The sequence below is a fragment of the Diabrotica undecimpunctata genome, chromosome 1 (genome assembly GCF_040954645.1).
Source record: "Diabrotica undecimpunctata isolate CICGRU chromosome 1, icDiaUnde3, whole genome shotgun sequence".
Taxonomy (NCBI): domain Eukaryota; kingdom Metazoa; phylum Arthropoda; class Insecta; order Coleoptera; family Chrysomelidae; genus Diabrotica; species Diabrotica undecimpunctata.
This window is the reverse complement of record NC_092803.1, coordinates 55,434,980-55,460,450: the sequence shown is the minus strand read 5'-3', so window position 1 is coordinate 55,460,450 and position 25,471 is coordinate 55,434,980. Positions and strand designations below refer to the sequence as shown.

At 32.0% G+C, this 25,471-nt stretch overlaps 1 protein-coding gene across 1 annotated transcript in view; it reads right to left on the bottom strand.

Annotated features, from left to right (window-relative positions):
* Positions 1–17,972, bottom strand: part of LOC140449432 (acyl-CoA Delta-9 desaturase) — a 158,063-nt gene extending 140,091 nt beyond the window's left edge. Inside the window, exon 1 of the mRNA XM_072542602.1 lies at positions 17,658–17,972. The gene's annotated coding sequence lies outside the window, so the exon portion shown is untranslated. The remainder of the gene's footprint in view (positions 1–17,657) is intronic.
* Between the last annotated feature and the right edge of the window lie 7,499 nt (positions 17,973–25,471).

Sequence of the window (25,471 nt, the reverse complement as noted above, 5' to 3'; positions counted from 1 at the left end):
GAATAGTAACGTGATAATAACAGCCCCATTCTTTTGTTAAGAACTGTTAACGGGAAGTATGTAATATATTTTTTATATGTTTATGTAGATGCTTAAAATATCTATTTCAGCGTCTAACTGCAGCTTTAAATTTACATATTTCAACTATGAGTTCTACCTCACAGGCCAAAAAAACTAATACACCTCTAACATCACCACCCAAAAAACGTACCACTAAGAAAGTTACCAATACTTAAATAATAAATACAAGCGCAATTTGTCATACAATTTACAGTATGTATAAACGAAGTATAACAGATGTTACCAAATGAAACCAAATTTAATTCTTTTTGTGCTGAAACCGAAATATGTACTTGTTTATTTGTGAGTTAATCTTAAAAACTAATAATACATTTTAAATGCAAATTTGCATATTATTGTGATATTTTTTCCTGTTACAAGTATTAAGTGCATGTTATAAGGCTATTCTTTTTTGCGCCTGTCCAGCGCTGTCTCGAATAGAAAGCTGGTCTATTTTTCATGCCAGTGGCCCTCGTCTGCGTCGCCTCTAACCCTGCGCCAGCGGTTTAAGGCACATGTAAACACATCGTTCCAGTTGCTGGCGTACCTGTAAATGGCATGTGGCTAGCGCCAATCTCACTGGCATACCAGTGCTTGACTGAACAGCGCTGAACAAACACGTTTACACGTACCCAGTAGCTGGCGCTAGTCTCACTGGCACGCCAGTTCCTTGTCTTGGCAAAGTCAGTCTTTGTTGTACTCTTTACAGGACTGGCGCAAAAAGTGTTTAAGAGTACAAACGACCTCGTCAAGTAAGAACTGGCGTGCCAGTTTACACGTATTCAGTAGCTGGCGCCAGTCTTACTGGAATGCCAGTGCTTGACTATGACAGTGCTGGACAGACACGTTTACATGTATCCAGTAGCTGGTGCCAGTTTCACTGGCACGCCTACTTGGCGAGATCAGTCGTTTGTTTTACTTTTTGCAGGTACGCCAGCGACTAGAATGATGAAAATCAACCCACACCAAGAGATATACCACTCAAAAGATTTGGTAAAAAATTTAAATTTTACAACATTGAAGAGAGATAATAACAAAACACTACAAGCAATGTAGAAATAACAGAAGTGATTCAAATATGACAGCAATACAATATGTGTGTGTGGAGAGAGGTTTGGCTAACAATACCATATGTAAAGGGCTTATCAAAAAATTGTAAAGGATAAGGAAAAAACTACATCCCAACATTCAAAACAACCAACACACTGGGATCTATCCAAGACCAAGCCCAACAACACACAAGAAAGTTCAAAGAACTGCATCTATAAAATACCCTGTGAATGCAATAATTTCTATGTGGGAGAAAACGCAAGAACACAACGTGTCAGCTCAATTAAAAGATCAAATCAAACCAAAAGAGGGCTATCGCCTAGAATATCTAGGCCTAGTAAGTCAACAGTCAGTTTTTAAAAAATATAAGCCATCAATTTGTTGGGTATGCTTTTTGCACAATGTTTACTGGCGTTGTATTTTACTCTTTTCTTTATAGTGAAATGCATAGATTTACTCTTGAGGAGGAGGAGGAGGTTTAAATTAATTTCTATTTTCATAGAAAATAACAAAATACAGATATTAAATAAAAAATAAAAAATTAAAAGCATGTCTGTCAATAAAAGATGATAACACACACAGAAAAATAAAGGATCGATACTAAAATTCGATACGTAACGATTCTTGAACGTCAAAATTATCATAAATGTCAAAAGTCATCCCCTCCAATTAATAACAATATAAAATCTCGCGTTTAATCATAATAAATTATCACAATAAATTTAAAGTAAACATTAAATAAATTAAAAGTCCACTTTAAGATGAATTTATATACGTACATTACTCACAAGTTTGCAGAGAAAGAATGAATTGTTTAGAATAATATGAATGATTTATGTTTCTTTGAAAGGTTTCCTTTGACAAAAGATACAGGTATGTCTTTATTTGAACAGATCAAACCTCTAATAAAAATTCGTAAAAAAGAGGTAAGTAATATTAAGATATGATAAAATTTATCATCACATTAACAATGGTGGATAAAAAATCATTAAAAAGGCAAACCATCCAACATTAATGTTCTAATGTGTATAAAGAATTTACTAATCACAACATATTTTTCGAGGAGAAGCAGTTACACCAGTTTAACAGTTATTTTTAACGTTAATATTTTTGTTTCTGGAAAAAAGCAAATATTAATAGCTGACTATATGGGTATATCAAGGCAGATAGCTTCAAGAATAATTGAAAATATATCAAACAAATGATGACGGTTTAAGTTGAACAAGAGTTTTCTGCCATTCTATGATTTCCAAGATGCATAGCTGCAGTTATTTGTACTTTAATACGAATTAATTCTTATGGATTTGCAAATTCAGAAATATATCGTTCAGAAAAAGAATTTTTGTATTAAATGTCCAAAAAATCAGTGATCAGTTTAAAAATTAGAAAGATTGCTGCAAAATGGCTGGGTTCTGTATATGATCAAACGACATTTAATAATAGTAGCATACAAATATTTAAAGCTGGAGTCTTTGTTAGTTTTGTACTATTTTATATAGTTGGTCAATGTGGTTACAGTTTGAAATCATATTTAATAACACGGTTAGACAGGATGCTCGAACAGAAGCAGAGAATCTTTATAATAAATCTCCCATACGAACTAGGAATGTTGATAAATGGAAATACAGGGTATGAAAACGATGATTCCCAATACATCACCATAAAAATGGAGTATTGTTTCCTGTGGATCATAATCTAGATCAACAAGTAGACCAGATAATTTTAAGGCCACAAAAAGGAAAAAAAGGAGACAATTTCCTCAATCTCAAGGTCAAAGTGAGGTAACAGCATTTTGCAGAATTAGATTCACAATTTCTAAAAAAAAAAGAAAAAAAAATAAAGCTTAAAAGAAGATTCAACGAGAAAGAAGGCATACGATACGGTACCTTTGAAAAAACTCTTTCAAACATTGACGAAAGTAGGTCTCAGTAGAGAGTATGTGGATGCTATCGCAAATATATACAAAAATGCAAGAAGTGTCGTTAAAGAAGGAAACTTTATATCTGAATCATTTCCAATAACAAAGGGGCAAGAATGTTGTCTATCTCAGACCTTATTTAAAATATATTCAATCATCGCTAGAGCAGTCGAGGAAAACGAAACAAGTATCCGGAATGGCAATAGACATAGGCGATGGTAAATGTGTAACAACTTTATTTTTCGCAGATGATCAGGTAGTCGTAGCGAATGATGAGAAAGACATAGACTATGTGTTTAGAAAACTAAAGAAAGAATATAAAAAATGAGGCCTCAATATGAATATGTCAAAGACAGAGTATCTTAAAATAGGAGATGATGAAGAAGATCCAGAGTTAGAAATTAGAAACACAAAAACATGTAATGAATATAAATATCTTGGATCTATAATATCTAAAGAAGGCACTACCAAAAGAGATATCGAAAACAGAACGCAGTAGGGAAAAAAAAGCGGTAAACATTCTAAACTCCCTACTATGATCTAAAGATATTAGACAGGAAACGAAATTGACAATCTATCAAACCTTGGTAGAGCCTATTATGATTTATGGGGCAGACGTTTGGCAGATCACGAAAAAAGATAGAAAAAGAATAGAAGTAGTAGAAATGGATTTTCTAAGTAGAGCGTGTGGTGTATCCAAAAAAGATCATATCAGGAATAAAGATATTAGAAGGAGGACAAATACTGTATATTTTAGTGTAGACAGAATTGAAACGAGACAACTAGTGTGGTATAGTCACGTGAAGCGAATGAATGAAGGTAGATGGCCAAAAAAAGCTTTAAATTACATACCACAACAAAGAAGAAGAAGGGGAACGCCTTCAGTTGCCTGGGAAGAAAATGTACAGCACATAATGAGAGATAACGATGGCGGTCGAAATGCGAGAAGCGGCAGAGGCTGTAGGCTGTATAATTTCTAAAAAAATATTTTCCATAAAACCAATTCTTTTTTTTTTCTGAGGTAATTTAAAATGTATAAGTTTTATATTTCAGTAATTTGCATTTTTATAATTGTACATACATATTAATCATAAATACGAGGCATGTTTTTTAAGTAAGTAACACCTGGGCGGTCAGCGTCTTCAAGACGATAACGAAGTCAAAACATTTGTGATGCAGTGGTTAACAAGTCAGGCGGCAGAATTTTATCAGGAGGGTATCCAAAAACTGGTGCCACGTTATGGCAAGTGCCTCAATATTCACGGAAATTATGTAGAAAAGTAAATTAAGGTACAGGCTTTCATGTAAAAATAAAATTTTTGCCATATCTTTGCACTTCTTTTTTTAATTCCAAAACGGTACTTACTTAAAAAACACGCCTCGTATATTAGTTCAGCAATAATTATTACCGTACTGTGTTCTTAAAATTTGTGTATAGTTTAAATTTACTTATTTAATTTAAATGACATTAAAAGACAACACTTTTTGTAGATTATATTTATTATAAATTTTCTTGAGCATATTTTTGTTTTAATAATAATTCAATTTTTCTCTCTGTTCTTTGTCTTTTTATCGATCGTTCTCTTCATTTAAAACTTCTAGTCCTCGTTAATATTTTTTCTTGCTTTCTATACTTAATTGATTTATATTTGGAAAAAAATAAGGTTATTTCGTCAAAAATAAAGCAAAATTAATAGAAACACAATTACCAACCTAATTTGTAGTAATTTAAACAATGTTTACATTTAATAATGAAAAGAGCTGTAGGTATTATAAAACTGGGTGCGCCATCAAAGTGTACTTTAGTCTAATGTGAACATTAGCTAAAGTTTACTTTAGGTTGTCATTATGAAATTGGGCTTTAATTTTTAATTTATATACTTCTTATTTTAAAGTTATTTCATATAAATATAATGACGAAGTTTTACAATTATCAGTTCAAAAATTGTATTAAAGTGTGACAAAAAGAGTTATTATTAAAACATTTTAAGTTGAACTGTCATATTTATACCTTGGAAGAGATTTCTAAACCAGCACATATTAAACATGGCTTTTTACGAAATACCAGCCACAATAAACAATTGCAAGAGTTCACTTACGTGACGAGGAGACCGATATGCAACGTGTAAACTTTTTCAACTTTATTAAAATTTTTAAAAATTATAAAATTACTTTAGTCAATTTTAAACATATTATTTAAATTTTGAAAATACAGAAAACAGTATAACCTTTGCACTAGTTTACAGTACCGCCTACTGTACCTTTTTTGTTTAATATCTTTCTTGAAAACGGTGATTTTCGGAGAGACATCAAACGTTATTAACAATGTTATTTTCATTACAATCAATTGAACCAATTTTTACGGTAAAAGGGAATATTGTACCAAAAAACTACTTGTAAAAAGTAGATTCGAATCGTCTGGGCTGCTTGGCAGTATCGCTGCTAAGTCTAAGAGTAATTCACAAACTATTAAAGCATATTTTTATAAAATAGGAGTTCAGCGTCCGGTTGATAACCATAGTGACTTGAAGTGCCAGGTTGCATGGGAGCTTTTATTTCATTACATGGCATTACTGGACGTCGTCTACAAACGATTCAGAAGTCTCTAAAGAAAACTGGTAAGGCACCTACAGATATGAGGGGTAAATATAAACACGTACATTGTGAAAAGCCTTCGACCACTTTTGCGGCTATAAAAGACCATATTAGTTCCTTTAAGGGCCGACAGAGCCACTACAGCAGAAAAAAATCTACAGTGGTGTACTTATCAGACAGTCTAACAATAAGAAAAATGTACAATATGTATAAGGCATCTTTCAGACATTTCATTTGAGTTTTATTGCAAAATTTTTAATAATAACTTCAACATTAAATTTGATATCCGCGATATCCACGCAGCGGTACCTGCAGTAGTTGCGATAAATATACTGCTGAGAAAACAGCACTATTGAAAAATAAAAATAATTCAACGACGCCAGAAAATGACACGAAAATTCTTCCAGAACAAGAGAAGGAAATATAATATAAATTGCATTTGCGAAGGGCCAAAATGTTGTATGATCGTAAAAAAGAAGCAAGAAAAAGAGGTATGAACGACGTGTATTATAGAAGACATCTTACTTTATATTCTTTTAATATTCACGTGCTGTCTACTGGAGATTCCTACTTTTATTGTTACCCCGAAAATATTGCAGCTAAGGGATTAGAGGAAGTTATTTCGTTTTAGCATAATTTTATATTTTTACAGTTAGACTCCAGTGTAAAGAATTGACTTATTTTCTGCAACTCTTGTGGAGGTCAAAATAAAAACTATAACCTCTTTACATTCTTTCATTACGTAGTTATTTCCACAAGACGACTTGACAAAATTAAAATGACTTTTCCAATAAGAGGTCATTCATTCTTGGATTCTGACAGGAATATGGGACTCATTAACCAGCGGATCAAAGCTGAAACTGTTGAAGATTAGTTGCAGAAATTTAAGGGAGCATGCACAAAACCTAGCCCATTTAAAGTCCTAAAAATAGATCAGTTCCTAATTCGCCAATGGACTCAGTTTCTTTCATCCAGTTTTAACACAAAATACCCATTTGCTATCAGACCTATTCGAGAAATAGTTTGTGAAGCCATTCATCCTCAATATATTTCATTTAGAATAAGCTACAATGGGCCTTTCGAAACATGTGATTCGTACCAACTATTTTACCAACTGATGATATGGAAGGAACCCAAGAATTTTTTTACCCAACAGAAGTTATACAGGTAATAAATTCTTATTTATACCCACTTTTGTGTTGAAAAAGTGTAAGGACTTACAACACCTTAAGCAGTTTTATGGTAATGCTGTCAAATATTTGTTGGATAGCCTCGCTCACAACACAACGGAACAAGGGACAAGAGTTAGTCTTGTAAAGAAGAGACAGGCCGAAAAAAAATGTGCTAAGAAAAAATAATATTAAAAAGACAATTATTGCTATGCTTAGTAGTGGTAGTTACATAATTTTATTTTCGAGTTGCATTCTTTTGGTTATTGCTTTAATGACATACACCGTTTTTGTCATTTTTTTTGTGTATTTTACTATCAAATCACCAAAAAAAAAAAATTGAAAAAACATAACAGTCTAAGGATATTTTTATCGTTTTCACCGATAAATTATATACCCATTGAAAAACAGTTTGATTTAAAATTTATATTAGAACATTTTAAAATTAGTCTTTGAACTTAAAATTAACTTTTATACAAAATGAAATATAAGTGACCTTCATCGTTTTTGCCGTGTAGGCTTCAATTCTGGCTTAACCTCATGTAACATTTTTTTATATAATTAAAATAAGAATTATTTTTATTCCTTTTACCCCCGTAAAAGGAATTCAAAATTTTATTGAATGCCCGGAATTTCCCTGCGTCCGAAAGGTTTTTAATCTATTCCGTCTTAATCCGGAGTATGAAAGAAACTAATGCCTTTCGGTGAAGGCGGGTCTTTTATGATAGATTTGTAAATATTCCGAAGGCTCGTATAGTAATTTTTCTGTAAAGACCCAATCTCGGGAAAAACCTAATCTAGGAGATTTGATGTTTCATCACGTTTGTAGGTAGAAGTATACCGTTATGTTTAATGTTAATTAGAACCTTATCTTCTTAGAAATAGATACAGGCTGGCCTATCATTTTTGGGGGGAAGATACCCTCACCTTTTCTTGGGTAGCTTGGTAAAATTTTAGAGGAACCAAGTCACTTATCGGTGGACATTCGTCGAGTTAAGACGCTTAGTTCTAATTATAGTATCTGCTACCTTACCGTCTCTGTGCATTTTCTTTATAAGTGTGTATACACTTGTTATTTTGAGTTTCTTCATCCTATACTATATTAGATTAAATATAGTCATAAATTCAGTGTTTAATACCAGTACAGTATTAACTTCAGTGAATTAAAGCAGCAGTCTCCAGGAATTACTGTAAGTGACATAATTTTAATATCTCCACCTATCTGGGCAAGTAACATGGTAGAGCATCATATCATCTTCCATTATCTGGACGTATCCAACGATCATACATGTCATCAAATGTAGTTGAGAGTAACTACGGAATTTTGTATTAAATTTAAAGAATAGTCAGTATTTTGTTACGAACCAAATAATCGACTTAACCAAGTGCGGTTTGGTTAAATTTTTTATGTTTTCATTTCTGTAATCTTTCTGTATTTTGGTAAATTTAGATTTTATTAATTTTTGTTATCTTTGGTTTTTGTTATAATTTTTTTTTATTCATTTTTTTTGCTGTAATATCTCGAGATACGCCAAAACTTTATTTGTGCACGCTTGTGTTATACTTATATCTTTGTAAAGATATTTTCTAATTATATTTCTGCCTATTTTTATATGTATACCACCATTTTATAGTTGTTGGTGTATTTTTATTACTTGTGTTGCATTCAGCAGCGTCATAATTTTGTTGTTGTTTAATATATTGTTATTGTTTCATGTATGTATTTTATTTGTCGACTCCTAACAAAGTTCCCTGATATATTTGCTTTTTACCTTTAAATATAACTATACCTTTGACCAGTAGAAAAATCAGGCTTATTAAGTTTCGTAGGTAAGTAAGTGTAATACCTTGTATATTTATTTTTTGTTTATGTAGAGTCTTGACCAAATTTATTCAATAATTAACTGTGATATCTTTTCTTGGGTTTGATCTCTGAACCTAAATATCTTTCCTTATCTCTTTTCTTTTCTAAGGTTTCTTAATTTTCTCCTTAAACCCCAAAAAATTAAGTGGCGCCCTGTTCCCTATCTTATCTTATCTTTGGTAATTTTACCCATCTATTTTTTTGTTTATTTCTGTATCTTTTCTAATATCTCTTATCGTATCTTTACTTATTTCGTCCGTTGGACCCATTCCTGGTTCCAAAAGCTAGTTTCGAACCCACGACTCGCTCTCCACCAACCATCTGGCTGCCGTCCGCAGTGTCTCCATTGGTGACCTTTCTAGCACTATCAAAAAAAGGTTTCCGAGGTTACACTCATATAAACATAATATTTAAAATAAAAAAGAACTTTATATCAAAAATGATTAATGTCGCTGTCCCGTTGCCTTTTTTTTTCGGAAAACGTCTATTCTAAACCAGTTGCCAATGCAGCCAATTGACTTTTATAGTCTTCCTGTTACTTTTGCTAACAATCTTCAAGTTGAGAATTTTAATATAATCCATTGTTCATATTATAGTATTGAAAATTCATGAAACACATTAGCTACTTATTTTAATTTAACTCTGTCAATCTCTTCTCGAATATCAACGAACATCGTGTAAAAATTTTTAATAATAATAATTATTTATTGCTCATAGCACATGCATAAACATAATTACAACCAAGTAAAAAATAAATTAATAAAACCACAAAAACCCAGTTCTTTTACGTTGTTTATACGATACCATCTGGTAATATTCCCCATTGTCATAAAAATAACTGCATAATTGACATCAATTAAGTATGTTCAAATTTAACGACCAGCTATTATATCACTAACCTCACCAACAAATTTGACTTATGTGACTAACGAATCTGTGACTCATGATATTTATGTTTTGATTCTAACTCATTATTTTTATATTCGTACGAAATGTTTAAATAGCAATGGCAAAAATGAAGTACTCAATAATAATTCTATAAAATGTAATAGGAATAAAGGAAAAACGAGCTATGCTATGATCTCCCATTACTGAGTGTTGTGCTTTCCAACCATATGAGCTATCTCTTGTATGGTATAATATATAGAAGCAATACTTTGTTCTACCTATTCGTGTATTTGTTATTCAAAAATTATTTGTTTTTATATATCTATAGCTTGCATATTTGCTAAACTTTTTATTCTTGGTAAATATTGTTTGACCTATTATATTGATTTACCGCTGTAACATTTATTGGAAGATAGATTAACAACTTTTCCTCCGTTTTTCCTTTCCGTGCATTTTCCAACAGTTTTACCCCCAGCGTATTTCTTGGTAATCTGTCTTCTTCCATTATTCTTAAGTGACCATGCTATTGACGTCCTTGTCTTTTCCAGTTTACTGCATCTTGTACCCCACATTGGTCCGTTCTAGTTTTGCCAGCTATACTTCTGAATATGTTAATTTACGCTATTTTTCTTGGTAGAATTTTGCTATTAGTAGCGTCCTCTCTGGTTTCTATAATGTAATATTTCACAGTAGGTCTAATGTAAGACTATTTTAATAATGATGGACATATTTCAAATTTCAAATTCCAACTATATTTTTCAGGATTGTGTCTACTGCAGAAAATAATCCCCAGATGTTTGAACTGTGATAAAATGTGTTTTTCAGTTTTGTTGTTAACCACGGGTTTCTATTATATTGGCTCTCTATCCATGTACAAGCGCGGTTATGGGTTCTATTGTCTTATCCATTGATAACTGGAAAATATTTATTGAGGCTGTCTTTTCTGTCTGATTCCTTCAGGTGTATTTTTGTTTGCGTTCTTATCCTTCTTCTTCTTGGTGTGCCGTGCTTGTTTTCAAGCGTTTCACCCATACATTTAGTAGCTTTAAACCTATATACCTAGTAGCAGCACTGAAGATGGAATGTTTATTCCGAAAACGTGTAATTTAGGGTTCTTTCCGAAAACGTGTAACGTAAGGGTTCTTTTCAATAAATACACCTTTTATAAAGGATTTTTTAATAAAAATTATTGTTTATTAAGTTACCGGATTCCCTGAATATTTGTCTACAAACGTCAAATATAAAACATTATTTTGTAAAATATTACATAAATTGTTTATTCATTTTTTAAATAAGTTTAAAGTAAAATGGATAGCGACAGTTCTGAAATTAAAGATATTCCACCAGAACTAAGAGAACTTACAGTCAATGTGTTATCGTTAAAATTGTTACCTCCAATTTCAAGAAAAAATATAAAATTACATATACAGTTTATGTATCGGAAGAAAAAATATAAAACTAAAACATTTTTGAAAATATAATTATGGCATATTTTAAAAAAGTATCAAAATTAAGAGAAGATCCTACTATATGGCCAATCTCTAATTTATTAGGTATTACAGTAACTATTTGTTTGGAAATAAATTTAGAAGATTTTTATTTTTATCAAAAAGTATGGTAGCAGAAAAAATATAGTGTGTAACACGTGCAGAAAGGTAATTTCTCACTAGTTTGCATTGCGGCACGAGCTTACATTCGTGAGCTATAAAGGAAGTACTAAACAGACGGGTTGAACGCTTTAAAGGTCGTGGCATATTACCATGCACGTTGCGTTTCCAGCACATAGCGTTTAGTTTCCGAAAAATATCATTTAAATGGTTTTAAATATGAACAATTCACACTGTCCGGAACGTATCGTATCAGACACCTAACGTTTCCGTTCAGTATATTCGAAAACGAATATTTTACGGATGCCGACGGTTACGGAACGAGTCGAAACCTGGTGGTACGGATAATGTGAATTAGGGGTCCGTCGTTTTCTCCTCGTTGTTTATTTAGGTATTTGTTTGATTTTGATACAGAATATTTAAAAAAATAATTTTCGAGGCTATTTTGTCATTTATGCATGTGTTTATATTGCTTTGTGACAATTAATCACGGAAGTGATAAACAATTGGGACGTTTGCACGGAAGTGATACCTCTTCCTTGATAGAATTTTGCTATTAGTAGCGTCCTCTCTGGTTTCTATAATATAATATTTCACAGTAGGTCTAATATAAGACTATTTTAGTAATGATGCACATATTTCAAATTTCAAATTCCAACTATATTTTTCAGGATTGTGTCTACTGCAGAAAATAATCCCCAGATGTTTGAACTGTGATAAAATGTGTTTTTCAGTTTTGTTGTTAACCACGGGTTTCTATTGTATTGGCTCTCTATCCATGTACAAGCGCGGTTATGGGTTCTACTGTCTTATCCATTGATAACTGGAAAATATTTATTGAGGCTGTCTTTTCTGTCTGATTCCTTCGGGTGTATTTTTGTTTGCGTTTTTATCCTTCTTTATCTTCTTTTTCTTGGTGGGCCGTGCTTGTTTTCAAGCGTTTCACCCATACATTTAGTAGCTTTAAACATATATACCTAGTAGCAGCACTGAAGATGGAATGTTTATTCCGAAAACGTCGTGTAATTTAGCCCGTAAGGGTTGTTTTCAATAAATACACCTTCCCTGAATATTTGTCTACAAACGTCAAATATAAAACATTATTTTGTAAAATATTACATAAATTGTTTATTCATTTTTTAAATAAGTTTAATGTGTTATCGTTAAAATTGTTACCTCCAATTTCAAGAAAAAATATAAAATTACATACAGTTTATGTATTGGAAGAAAAAACATAAAAATAAAACATTTTTGAAAATATAATTATGGCATATTTTAAAGAAGTATCAAAATTAAGAGAAGTTCCTACTATATGGCCAATCTCTAATTTATTAGGTACTACAGTAAATATTTGTTTGGAAATAAATTTAGAAGATTTTTATTTTTATCAAAAAGTATGGTAGCAGAAAAAATATAGTGTGTAACACTTGCAGAAAGGTAATTTCTCACTAGTTTGCATTGCGGCACGAGCTTACATTCGTGAGCTATAAAGGAAGTACTAAACAGACAAGTTGAACGCTTTAAAGGTCGTGGCATATTACCATGCACGTTGCGTTTCCAGCACATAGCGTTTAGTTTCCGAAAAATATCATTTAAATGGTTTTAAATATGAACAATTCACTGTCCGGAACGTATCGTATCAGACACCTAACGTTTCCGTTCAGTATATTCGAAAACAATATTTTACGGATGCCGACGGTTACGGAACGAGTCGAAACCTGGTGGTACGGATAATGTGAATTAGGGGTCCGTCGTTTTCTCCTCGTTGTTTATTTAGGTATTTGTTTGATTTTGATACAGAATATTTAAAAAAATAATTTTCGAGGCTATTTTGTCATTTATGCATGTGTTTATATTGCTTTGTGACAATTAATCACGGAAGTGATAAACAATTAGGACGTTTGCACGGAAGTGATACCTCTTCTTTTTTAAAAATACTCTTTGGATTGATATGTATGGCTTCGTTAAATGCACTATTTTGTTTTTTAACAACATGTGTATTTAAATTTAAAATATATTCAAACTGAATGCTATTCATTCTAAAATATCCATAATATTTTTCATCGTCCTCAATTAATTATTTGTATAAAGTCCAGTATTCACCTTCCTTTTTCCTTTCTCTTAGCATTGGATGTACTTCAAACCTTCTTTTTACTACATTTTTTCTTTCTTCATCGTTAAGTAGAAGAGCAAATGCACATAATTTTTGTCGAGAAAAGCGAGATCATATATTCACCGAACCAAACTGAAACGTTCTATTTATGAAAATGTGAACATGCAGTCCGATTGCTGGATTGGAAACGCTACGTGCCGAAAACTATACGTGCATGATAATATGCCGCTACCTTAATAAGAAACGGCTCTCCACCGCAACAGAATACGAAAATGTATCACCTCAAACACCATCTCAGAGATTAAGAAATAACACATCCTTACAAAAACCGCATCAAAACAGAAATTACGGTAGTCAGTACAAAGTGCTACATTTAAAATAACAAATCTCCAGAAAATGATGGCATACCGGCAAAACTTTTAAAATATAATGACGATAAGTCTCACTCGCTAAATACAGAATAATAACCAGAAAATATACAATTACTACTTTTTTCCCTTTTTAAACAGTATGGAACTGCAACAAGTGTTGGTATCAATACCCAATAGCCAAATTCACGTACCTTGTAATCAATATAAACTCTATTACAAATAAAATAAAAAGGAAATTCTGACAACCAAGTGTCAGTTTAAGTAGACAACTAATAAGTACCGAACAGGTGGTAAAGATTGTAGAACTCTTACAATAATAAGAAGACTTAGATTGGGTAGGTCATTTAGTATGATGGTAACCAACGTTATCAAAGGACATAGTATAAGAAGAAGATCTAGTATGATCGCAACAGAAAATCCCTCCCAGACGAGTTCCTACGTCACAGTCAGCGAAAAGCAGACGTAGATTTGGGCTAAAACTTGAAAGGACGAGTAGTTGACAAGGAGGGATAGATCGATAAGGATACAAGAAGGAACGTTGGGGCGACCAACTGGAAATGATTGTTAATTGATAGGACTGAATGGCTTGAATAAATTGAAAATACTAGGAAAAGGTCAAGGTCCTACTTTAGGACTCTCCAGTGATGATGCTGAATGGTCAAGATTTACATTAATAACAATGCAACTTTGCTCCGGAGCGCGGTAGCTTCTATAGTCTAAGCTAGAAAAAAGTTAAACTATTCCTCATTTACTATTATCCCCAAAGTCCTCGGATCAACATTTTACGAAGCTTTTAAATTTTTACCTGCCTATAAGAAACGCGTTACGTTAAAATTTATCTAGATAGACCTACATGAACTTAAGAAATTAAATGAAACATAAACTGAACTGCAAAAACAACCGGCCAGTCTGAAACATTTGATATAAGGTATTTATATCTGCCTACTTTTTATATAAATCAGGACTTTGTTTTTGGTTATTAATATTTTGTAATGGTCGTTCTATCCTAGGTAAATTTTTGCAGCTTATATTCTCCTTCCAATGGTATTACATTATATACATTTGACGTCATATTTTAATTGACAGTCAGTTATAATTTTCAGACAATAATAATGCAACTAATTGTGAGTGTTTCTCATTTTTAATAAAGAATTGCATGCGTACGTCCATGGATTAAATGTCATTCAAGGATATGTTATTTTAATATTAAAATAACGTTGGACGTGGTAAATTCCGGATATATGTTACCATTAGGACATTAAAGTTGGTAAAAGAAGACGGGATTTAATCTCGAAAAGGCTGGTAGCAGAACAAAAATTGCTACATGGAGGTCAAAGAGCTCGTCAGCAGTTAGCATGGTTACATCAGATTGGACTCTGTAGCAATACATTAAAGCTTTTTTACTGATAAGTCAAATTTTTATATGCGATATGTGATCATCTGATGGGCGAGAAAATGGTTTAAAGAAAAAGATAAGAACGATATTTCGATTATGCCATCTATATTTCTTTTAAATCGTTTGTGGAAAATAACTGCTCTAATGTGGAAAATAACGACAAACTACCCACAACACGAGTAGTGACTGAATATCTAAATTCATTCCATATTTCCATAGAAATAAATACAATAGCAGTTGAATAAGAAAAGAACTATATTTTTTTGATTTTGTTATTTCCTTTTACTCAATTGTGTGATTATTAGTAATTCTGTGAGAATTAGAGTTTTGGATTTTAGGGTTTGCAGTCCATATTATTAATAAACAGTGCTTTTATAGTGTAGGATTTAGGGGGGGAATGAGTACGCAGGCTGAAAACCCGCCAGATAATTTGTTATTAACAATTTAATTGTTTAAATGATTGTATATCCTAAATAATTAGAGATACTTTATTTTACCCAAATTAAAATTATTTCTTTTGAAAAAAATGAACAAAATGACATGTAATAAACTTGTAGTAATCCGATTGTTAGAACCGGAGCTATAACAAGTTTCATAGTATAAAGTATAACTCAGCTTTTTACGTGCGATTAACTTTTAAAACCTGATTTTAAAGGTAATTGATTCATCTTTAAAATAAACTTTGCAAAATTGCTTTATCTTTTTATCTTTGAACTAATTTGTTTATAAGATATTTAAACAAAATTAAGCTACATACTTTAAAAATCTGACTAATGAAAGTTATAGAACAACTTAAAACGAATAGTTTAAGATTTGGTAAATGTTTCGATGGTGATTTTTCACCAAGATATGGAACTTTTAATAACACGCTCTGAACTTGCAGCGAATGCGGGCGCGCGTAAACCGAGCGTGTAAATTAATTTTCAATATCTTGGCAAAAAATTAACATAGAAACATTTATTATACGAAAGCTTAACATGTTTGTTTGGAATTGTTCTAAAACTTCCATGAACCAAACTGCCAATGCTTGCGGCTCAATTTTATTTAAAACACTTAATTATAAACAAATTAATTCACCACTGTTCCTCGAAAATTTTAATGATTCTCATATGTGCGAATCGCACATATGAGAGCTAAGTTATACTTGGAAAAGCCCCATCGAATGCCTTTTTTGCTATTGTTTTTCACGAAATTTGTTATAACTCCGGATCTAACAATTTAATCAGAGTTTACCAAACGCCATTTTGTTCTGTTTTAAAAAAACATCAAGGTACCAAGGTGACATAAAACTGCTAACTTAAACCCCGCCTGGCTCCTAGAGTATTATCCAAGTATCACGTTTTCAAGTGCTTCTTTGAATTATTTAAGGAACCGGCTTTTTGTTGGTCAGTGCATAAGTTAGAAAATTCGTCAGTCAGCGTATATAAGTTTTCACATGCATTGAATTTAGCGGGTCTAATAACAATACTGGATAAAGATGAGCTATTCATATTTGGTAACCTTTATTCATAGTTTGAAGGAACGAACACTAAGCTGTAGCAAGAGTTAGAGAAACAACGTGTTTGAAAAAACCGAGCACATTGAATAATTAATAAATCAATAAATAAACCTAATGGTTTTCTACTCATCAAAATAGAACAGTGGACCTTTGCATGGCCACCGGAGTATGTACTTACATAAAGAAAACAATAATGTAAAATGTAAACAGAGGAAATGATGTATGTACTTAAAAATTGTATTTACAATGCAAAAAACATATAAACCTGAAAAGATCTAATATGCAATGAAAAAATAAAAAGATCAAAAGTATAGATATAACTATCCTAATTACTATTTAAATGGGAATAAGCCACAATTAAAGGTTAAAGTACGTTTATTGACGTTTCAATTTCCACTTCAGAAATCGTTCTCCGATTAACGTCAATAAACGTACTTTAACCTTTAATTGTGGCTTATTATTATTTAAATAGTAATTACTTTAAAATGCCACAAGAAAATAGCTACAATATAACTATCCTATATACAAGAATCCTAAAAGAATACAGAAAGACAGCCTTTAAAATTTAGTAAGGCACTATTGCCAGTAAAAAAGCTTCATATAAGAATTAAACAGAAACAGTGGTAGAAATACTGAAACGTGATATGAACACATATCAGTAGGTAACCAAAAGTGAGAACTTGTCAATAAGTTATCACAAGGACAAAAATATTGTGACTGATTATAAGCAAACATAAAGACTACTTGTTAATGAACCCATTAAACCAATTAAAATAATAACCTAACCTAAATATTTTAGAGAATTTTATTGCTAAAATAAATATTTTAAACATTCCCATAAAAGTTTGGACGGAAAATAATTTTAAAGTTTTTTAAAACTAGAAAGCATTTATGATGGTCAATAAAATTTAATAAATATGAGAGGCACCACTAATATACTTATATAGGTACATAATATACTCGTATAACCTAAAGAAATAAATTTGAGCAATCCTATTATATGAACTATTTTTTTATAGTAAAAACATGATATTCAAACCGCTGTGAAATATTTTCTTACTAAAAATAAATCTTCATCTCTCCAAAATACCCGCTGCATCTCAAAGTTTTTTAAGAAAATAAGCTTACCTCGGCGAGGTTTTTCCAATTTATGTCATGAATAATTTCGGAATCACTTTGGTAATCACACCCGCGCTAACACTTCGGATAAACTAAAACAAATCCAATACAGGCTGTCGATGACGTATGTAGGTACCTTCTGCTTCTGACGAGTAGAGCCCTTTGTCGGATACACGTGCGATCACACGTGCGATATAGCGAGTTAACGTCACTGTGCGCTTTTCCACTTTAGACTGCTTTTACAGAAAAATCACTCTGCCACTGTTCGCGGTGCTGCGGACGGATTTCGAACTGAGTTCTATGAGTTCTAAACTAGTGTTAGAGGAAGGAACTGTTTGAATGTGTGGGGCAGGCAAGGATTCGATATGTGTGGGTTAGTTCATTGCTAATTGTTTTCTATTAGGCGGGTACAAGTACAAATAAGACAGAAATTAGGCAAAGAAAAGATTTATACTGTTGTTGAAGACTGTATTTAAATTAGAGTTTGTTCGGTAATATATTATATATAGTACCTTAATTTTCTAATATCCAATAAAAATAAATAGGCTAGGAGAGAAAAAAAAGCTGAAAAAATCTTATATAGGTTTTTGGTTCTAAACGGTATATGAGGGATAGCTGATGACAAATCATTATAGCTGATTTTGTTTGTTTTTTTTTAACAATCATAAAAAGTGAAAAAATTGTGTTAGTAATTTTTCATGCAGTTTTTAATTTAACGTTGCGGTGGTATCGCCTCTTTTAAATACAAATTTGATAGCGCCGGGTTCACCAGACCCGATTTATAAATATAGTATAAATATATATTTTTATATATTTTTATATATTTTTAAATATTTTCTTTGACTTTATTAATTAACTATCTTCTTTTAAATACGTATATGTGAATATGATATTGAATAATATATTATTGTAATATTTTTTGACATTTCTTTACAACCCTACATTTTCATACAAAAAAAAAACGTTTATTAACCCTCCGTTCATCGGGTGGCCATTCTGAAATACTTTCGGTCGGGTGTGGTTTGTGAGGACCAAAATGAAATACCGCCTCCCTAGCAACAGCATACATTTTATTGCTAATTTCGTATCAACGTGTTTTAAACAAATCATTTACTATATAATGTTTATTACCAAAATTTTTTTAAGTTGTACATATTAGGTAAATTTTAAAAATGTTTACAATTTTTGCGTCTTTTGCAATATTTACAATTTCCTCTCTTACCTGGCTGGGGCTCTGGTATACTGGGTACTGAAGGTACTGAAAAGGTAGAAATTTAAAAAAATAAAATGAGAGAATTATCCAAAATTTTTATTTTGTCGTAGACTCACAGACCACAACCGATGAACGGAGGGTTAATAAAAAAAAATTATTTAACCACTAATGAAAAACAAGGTATTTATTTTAAAGAAACATAAAAAGTAATGCTGAACAACCTAAAAATGATAAAATAACCGATTAATTTGAACATATAATATAATAGTCTCCCGTTTTATACCGCTGTCGCGGCTTTGGGAGTATAGCAGGGTAGTCTGCTATATCTAGGGCCTACGGTATACAAGGAAGGTAACATGGCCAGTGCTACGCTTCAACCGTCTATTATTACCCCTGGTTTTACCCAAGGTACTCATTTTTATTCAGGCTGAGTCGACCTGGGGCCTATAGACATTTTTAAAATGTCTAGATGTTCTTGCCGGCGGTGGGATTCGAACCCCGGACCACCAGCTTGCGAGTCAAGCATCCTACCGCTTGCGCTACGCAGGCCCAATTTGAACATTCATCACAATAAATATTGACATGTTTGAGGCATAAAAATGCATGACACTTTTTCCATTAGTATTTTGACTTATTTTTACACTCAACGGACCTTTTCTTTGTCCCAGTAAACATATCTGGCAAATTTTCTCGAATTCTAGTATTTGCACCTTTTTGACGTCTATATCTTACTTGCGGTGGTACATTTTGAGCTGATGATTTTCTTTTTAAGTGCTTGTCTAATAATGACAGAGCAATAGTTTTTAAAAAGTGTCGACGTTTCATACTGATATCAGGGTTGTTACAATTGTATACAATTTGTGGATTTACACCTGCTATGTTCACAGTTAAATAAAATATTATCATGGGCCACCAATTGGTATTACGGGCCACATTGTACAATGAACAAAGTTGGTCCAGTGTATCAACTCATTATGGAATCATCATCAGAATTGGAAGAAGAAGCATCCTGTTCGGTATTCGCTGACTCAGATTGGACTTCGCAATGACTGAAGTTGTCGGTCTCCGAACAATCATCTTCTGAATCAGTCTCTATTTCACTGTCAGACGGTACTTCTTCCAGTAGACGAAGAAGTTTGGCTTGCTGGGCCTCGAAATCCATTATCTGCAAATGATTATTGTCATAAGTTAGAAACTACAATGTTAAGAAATTATTCAAGTATATCATACTATTTAATCAAGTTGTAAGAGTAAATAAACAAATAAAAGTTATAATACTCACCAAAAAATTACTAACTGATTTGGTAGCGCTGGGTCTCCTGAACCCGACGTATCCACTTTACAAGAAAAAACTTACTTTTCTGTCATGTTCATTGCTCTTGCCAGTTCGTTGCAATCATTGCGTCTTCGTCTTCGATATCGCCACACCAACTTCTCGGTGCTCGTCTTATCTCTCTTTTCTCAGAAACTGGTTAAATATTTTCCGCTATCAATTTCTTCTGTCATCCTCACCAAACTGCGTATATTATACTTAGATATTTGGATGATTTTACATTTTTAACTTTTATATTTTCTAAGTTTAAGTCACATGTGTTTATCTACTATTAGATGTTCACATTTTGACGTATTTATTGTTAAACCTATCGCATGATGTTCCTCTCATATAGATAAGTTCTTTTCCATTCCCAGCAATCACAATTTGGCTATCCCCGAAGAACAGTGTATTTTGACCCGTGAACAGTGAACATTTTGAGTGTAGTAGTGTCTGGGGGCTCGGAAGACTGAGACCTCGTAGGCCCTGAAGAAGACATCAGAGAGGATGTCGAAAGCTCGGCCCAATGGATATCGACGCGGTTCAACCCGGAAGACTTTTGAGTTTAATAATAATTTTTATAATAGTATTAATTTTAGCTCTAGGTTTAATTGTACTAACAGCGGAAAACACGTGTTAGGGAGGGGTAAGAGACACAAATTAAATCAAAACGCAACCGTCTTCGTATTTATATATATATATATATATATATATATATATATATATATTATATATATATATATATATATACATATATATATATATATATATATATATATATATATATATATATATATATATATATATATATATATTTATGAATATGTGTCTGTATGTCGTTTATAGAATCGTAAACTATGCATTTGATCATGTGATGATCTTTAGCAAAGTTTTTGTGTATGAGCCCACGACGAAGGTTTCTAAGTTGGTACGACCAATTTCTGTTGTTCCTATGGATTTTACATATTACCGTGACAGTCCATATTGATTTGAACTGAAACGAAAACAGCGAACGAATAATGACGTTTCGAGTTGTGGATGACATAAGCGTTCTTCGGATACCATTGTGCATTTCATTGTGAGTTAAATTAATTTAGATAAATAAATCAATCGAATTGAATTCAATCGGATATTATCATGAGCTTAATTAAAATTAGTGTCAACAATTCCCGAATGCTATTTTTTTTACGTATTCTACGTCTTCTCTGTCCTTTTTTATGGTGTTGAATCGTGGACCTTGAACGAAGATATGTGCAGAACACTGGAAGCATTTGAGATGTGGCTATATCAGAGAATGCTTAAGATCCCGTGGACCGACCGAGTCACAAATGAGGAGGTCCTCAGAAGAATGAATAAGAACCGAGAGGTACTGACTACCATCAGATCTCGAAAGTTACAGTTATTCGGACATATTATGCGAAATGAATTTAGATATGCTCTCCTTCAAGCCATTCTGCAAGGAAAAATATTTGGTAAACGAGGTCCAGGAAGAAGAAGAACATCTTGGTTAAAGAACCTCAGAATCTGGTTCAATACAACTTTTGTGCAGCTTTTCCACGCTGTTTCAGATAAGATAAAGATTGTCATGATGATCGCCAACATTCGTAACGGATAGGCACATCAAGAAGAAGATTTTTTTTACCTCAAAATTTTCCTCTGCGAATTTTTGATCAGTAATAATTGTCAATATTAGCATTTCCATCCGTGTGTGTGAACAGCATGTTCAATTGAATAATATATATTGTGAGATTTGGATTGCTGATGCAAGGAAGAAGAAAGCACTACGAGCCTCAGAATCAGATGAGAATGATAATTAAGTCCGAAAAATTTTTGAGACTTGCCGTTGAGAACTCTTTGTCTAAATTATCTTAACAACGAGGAGGGATAACGCACAAGATGCGATGACATACGTTCGCTCATATGGTCGACCAGATGAAAATTTATAAACCAAAAATATAAATATTTTGGATATTTTTTAACAAAATTTTAATAATAAAAGTTTATACCATTTTACAAAAAGAAATTTTTACATCTTTGTAAATTTTTGAAAAATAACCCTTTGAAAGATTTATGAGTTCAAATTTGGGCAAAAAAAATTGAAAAACTATTCCTTTAAAAATGAGGCCATGATGCGCCAAAAATAAAGGATTTAAAAGCGAAGCGATTTTACTATTTTAAAAACTGAATTCATAAATTCAAATTTATAAAAGTCGCAGTATCTCCGGTTCTGATTAACGAAAATTGACTTTTTTTTTAATTTGGATATCTTGTGACATATATCTTAAAAATGCGTTTAACTAATTTGTGAATTGTTTGTATAATCGAAGTTTCAGGTTTCGTGATCGGCAATTATCTTTGATTTATGGGTGTAAACTATTTGAGGTTTGTATGAAACTTGAGCCTTTATCAAATATGCCCGTTTATGCCAATTGATTATAAAATTCTTATTCGAGATTCTCTACTACTGTATTTTTCACTTCTTATAAACTTACTCCGTAGAAATGAATTTAATATTTAAGTCCTGGTCTATAAAATTCCACTATTGCACTGGTCGACTGACGGAGATCTTGTTCATCACACCGAGTTCCATGGGGGCCGTTTATTGTACAAAGAATAGGCTAGTTTTGGGAGGAACTATGAGGAAGGAGTTGGGCGCGTGTTTATATACAATAATAGTAAACATAGCACATCACACAAGCTCTTGAAAAATAAATAGTACGGTATAACGGTTTATTCAGTAACATCGAAATTCAGGTCAGCGCCTTGCGAGCGCACGATACCGAGAAATTTTGTTATAATTGGACAAGAACTTTTAATAAACAATGAAATGGAAGGTTTCTGTTGAAAATTTATCAGATCTTTCTAGAAAATTCTTACGCAAACATGAAGATAATATAATTTATTTTTAAATAAATATAAATTAAAGTTGTAAGTACAATTTTGTCATTAAACAATAAAAAATTCAAACAAAAATAAACGAAAGGAGAAAACGGTAACAAGAGTGGTATGGAAATAGTTCTGGTAAATTTAGTTTATGTACCGGGTGGTCCAATAAGCCGATCTCTCGGCTATATATCAGAAACTATTCATGTTATAACTTTAGGAGAAAAATGGAGGTGCTCATCACGAATTATTAGTACTGATAATTAATTACTAATATTACCAATATTAATATCTATTGAAAAAAGTGCAATCTTCAATTCGAATTATAATATAACACTTCTTAACAATGTTTTGACTGCAGTCAATAAATAAACAATATAACAATGGTCAAAATAGGTATCAACATTAAGATTCTTCTGCTATGAAAAAATTTAAAAGTACCTACTGACTTATTTTTTAATTTAATTTATAATACAGGGTGAGTCAATACTATACTTACTTATGTTTATGCGTTTTTATTCATATCTCGAGTTCGACAAAAGCTATTAACATGCGGTTTGCGTCATTTTGTTACGAATTTAATCCAGTTCCATTATGATTTACAATAAATATGTGTTTACATTAAACATTTAAAAGAAAAACAAATTTTATTCTTTTTTATTCGAAAGTACCCTCTACCTATGACTAATAAAAATTAAATGCAATTATTTTATAGTAGATGTAAATTCATTCATCCACACTCTTTCTAATGGCACTAATTTTGTTACAATCAGTTGATCCAAACCAAAGTTATAGCTATTTATCCATAAATACTTTCTCACTCTCCCCCACCCTTTATTTGAAAAAATAAAAAAAAGTACTTGAACAACTTTGTGCAGAATTTAGGCCTCTTTCTAGTTTAATTATTTAACACTTGGTATAATTGGGCATATTTCCCAAAAAACTGGTTTTCAAAGTTTTCTTCACAGGTTACGCCCCCTAGTGGTTAATCCAGAAACTTGAAAGTTATTTCCAGCAATTTCCTAAAGTTATAACATGAATAGTTTCTGATATATAGCCGAGAGATCGGCTTATTGGACCACCCGGTACAGTTAGGTCTCTCTTTTATGCGGATTATTTTTATGCGATTTTAAAGTTTTCCATTTTGTATTTCATCCAAAATTTTCTATTATTAACTGTTATAATTAAATATTAACTATTCACATCCAGATGTCAGTAAAGTGAGCGTTTGCAATTCGGTGATTTCCTTGTTACATGATGTCCCTATTACATAATTGCGAGTTTCGCATTGAAAGGTTTAACCTATTATTCTTTTAAAATAATTTTCCGCTTAGCGGTGCTTCGTTTTATAATAAGCTCTTTAATATTTTGTACTCCAAGTACCACGGTTCTTGGATTGAAACGTTTCAACTGAGTGTCGTAAAGTTTTATTTTGCATTAAAAGAGGTTTTTTCCATCTCAATATCATAAGCCTAATTTTTTTATTTCTTCTTTAAGATATTATTTGGTCCAATGGAGAAAAAAACATCAAAGACAATCAATTTCGTCGGAAACAAAAATTGCAATTATAGATTGCTTAGGAAAGAAAGAAGGATCTACGGCAATTCGAAAACATTTTAATTTAGGCGAATCAACTATAAGAGAAAATAAGAGGAATGAAGTTCCTTAGAATGAAGAATTAAGCGTGAAATTTGTATCTTACTCAAGGGATGTATTATTAGAAAGAACAGAAAGAGCCATCGCAATTTGGATTGAGGAACTAATTTAAAGAAGAAATTCTGTAAGTAGTTATTTAATCCAGAGAAAAGCTCTTCAGTTTTATGAGTTACAGTCAGATACATTTTAACAGTCAGAGCCACCAACTTCCACTTCCCAAGCTGGTAAAGAATTTTCAGCTAGCAAAGAAATGCACTGCATAATATTATTTATTAATTATATTATTAGGAGAGTATTATACATCAGACGAAGCAGCAGCAAAAATATTTTCACAGGAGCTAGCGAAAATTATTGGAGATGCGGACTAGTGTACCGATTAAGTATTTAACTCTGATAAAACGGGACTATATTGAAAAAAAAATTCCTAACCGTACTTACATCGCAAAGGATGAAAAAACTGCAAGTGGACATAAATTAAGTAAAGATCGACTAACATTATTACTTTGTAGCAATGCATCAGGAGATCGGATGTTGAAACCGCTCTTAATAAATAAATCTCTTATAACACGTGTTTTAAAAGACAAAGATTGGATGGCTAACAAGAAAGCCTAAGTAACAACAGCTATTTTTACAGAATGGTTCTATAATTGCTTCCTGCTAGAAGTAGAAGCCTATATGAAGGAAAAATCTCTCGATTTTTAAGTTTTATTAATTATTGACAATATAGATCATGCACACTTAGAACATCAAAATGTTTAA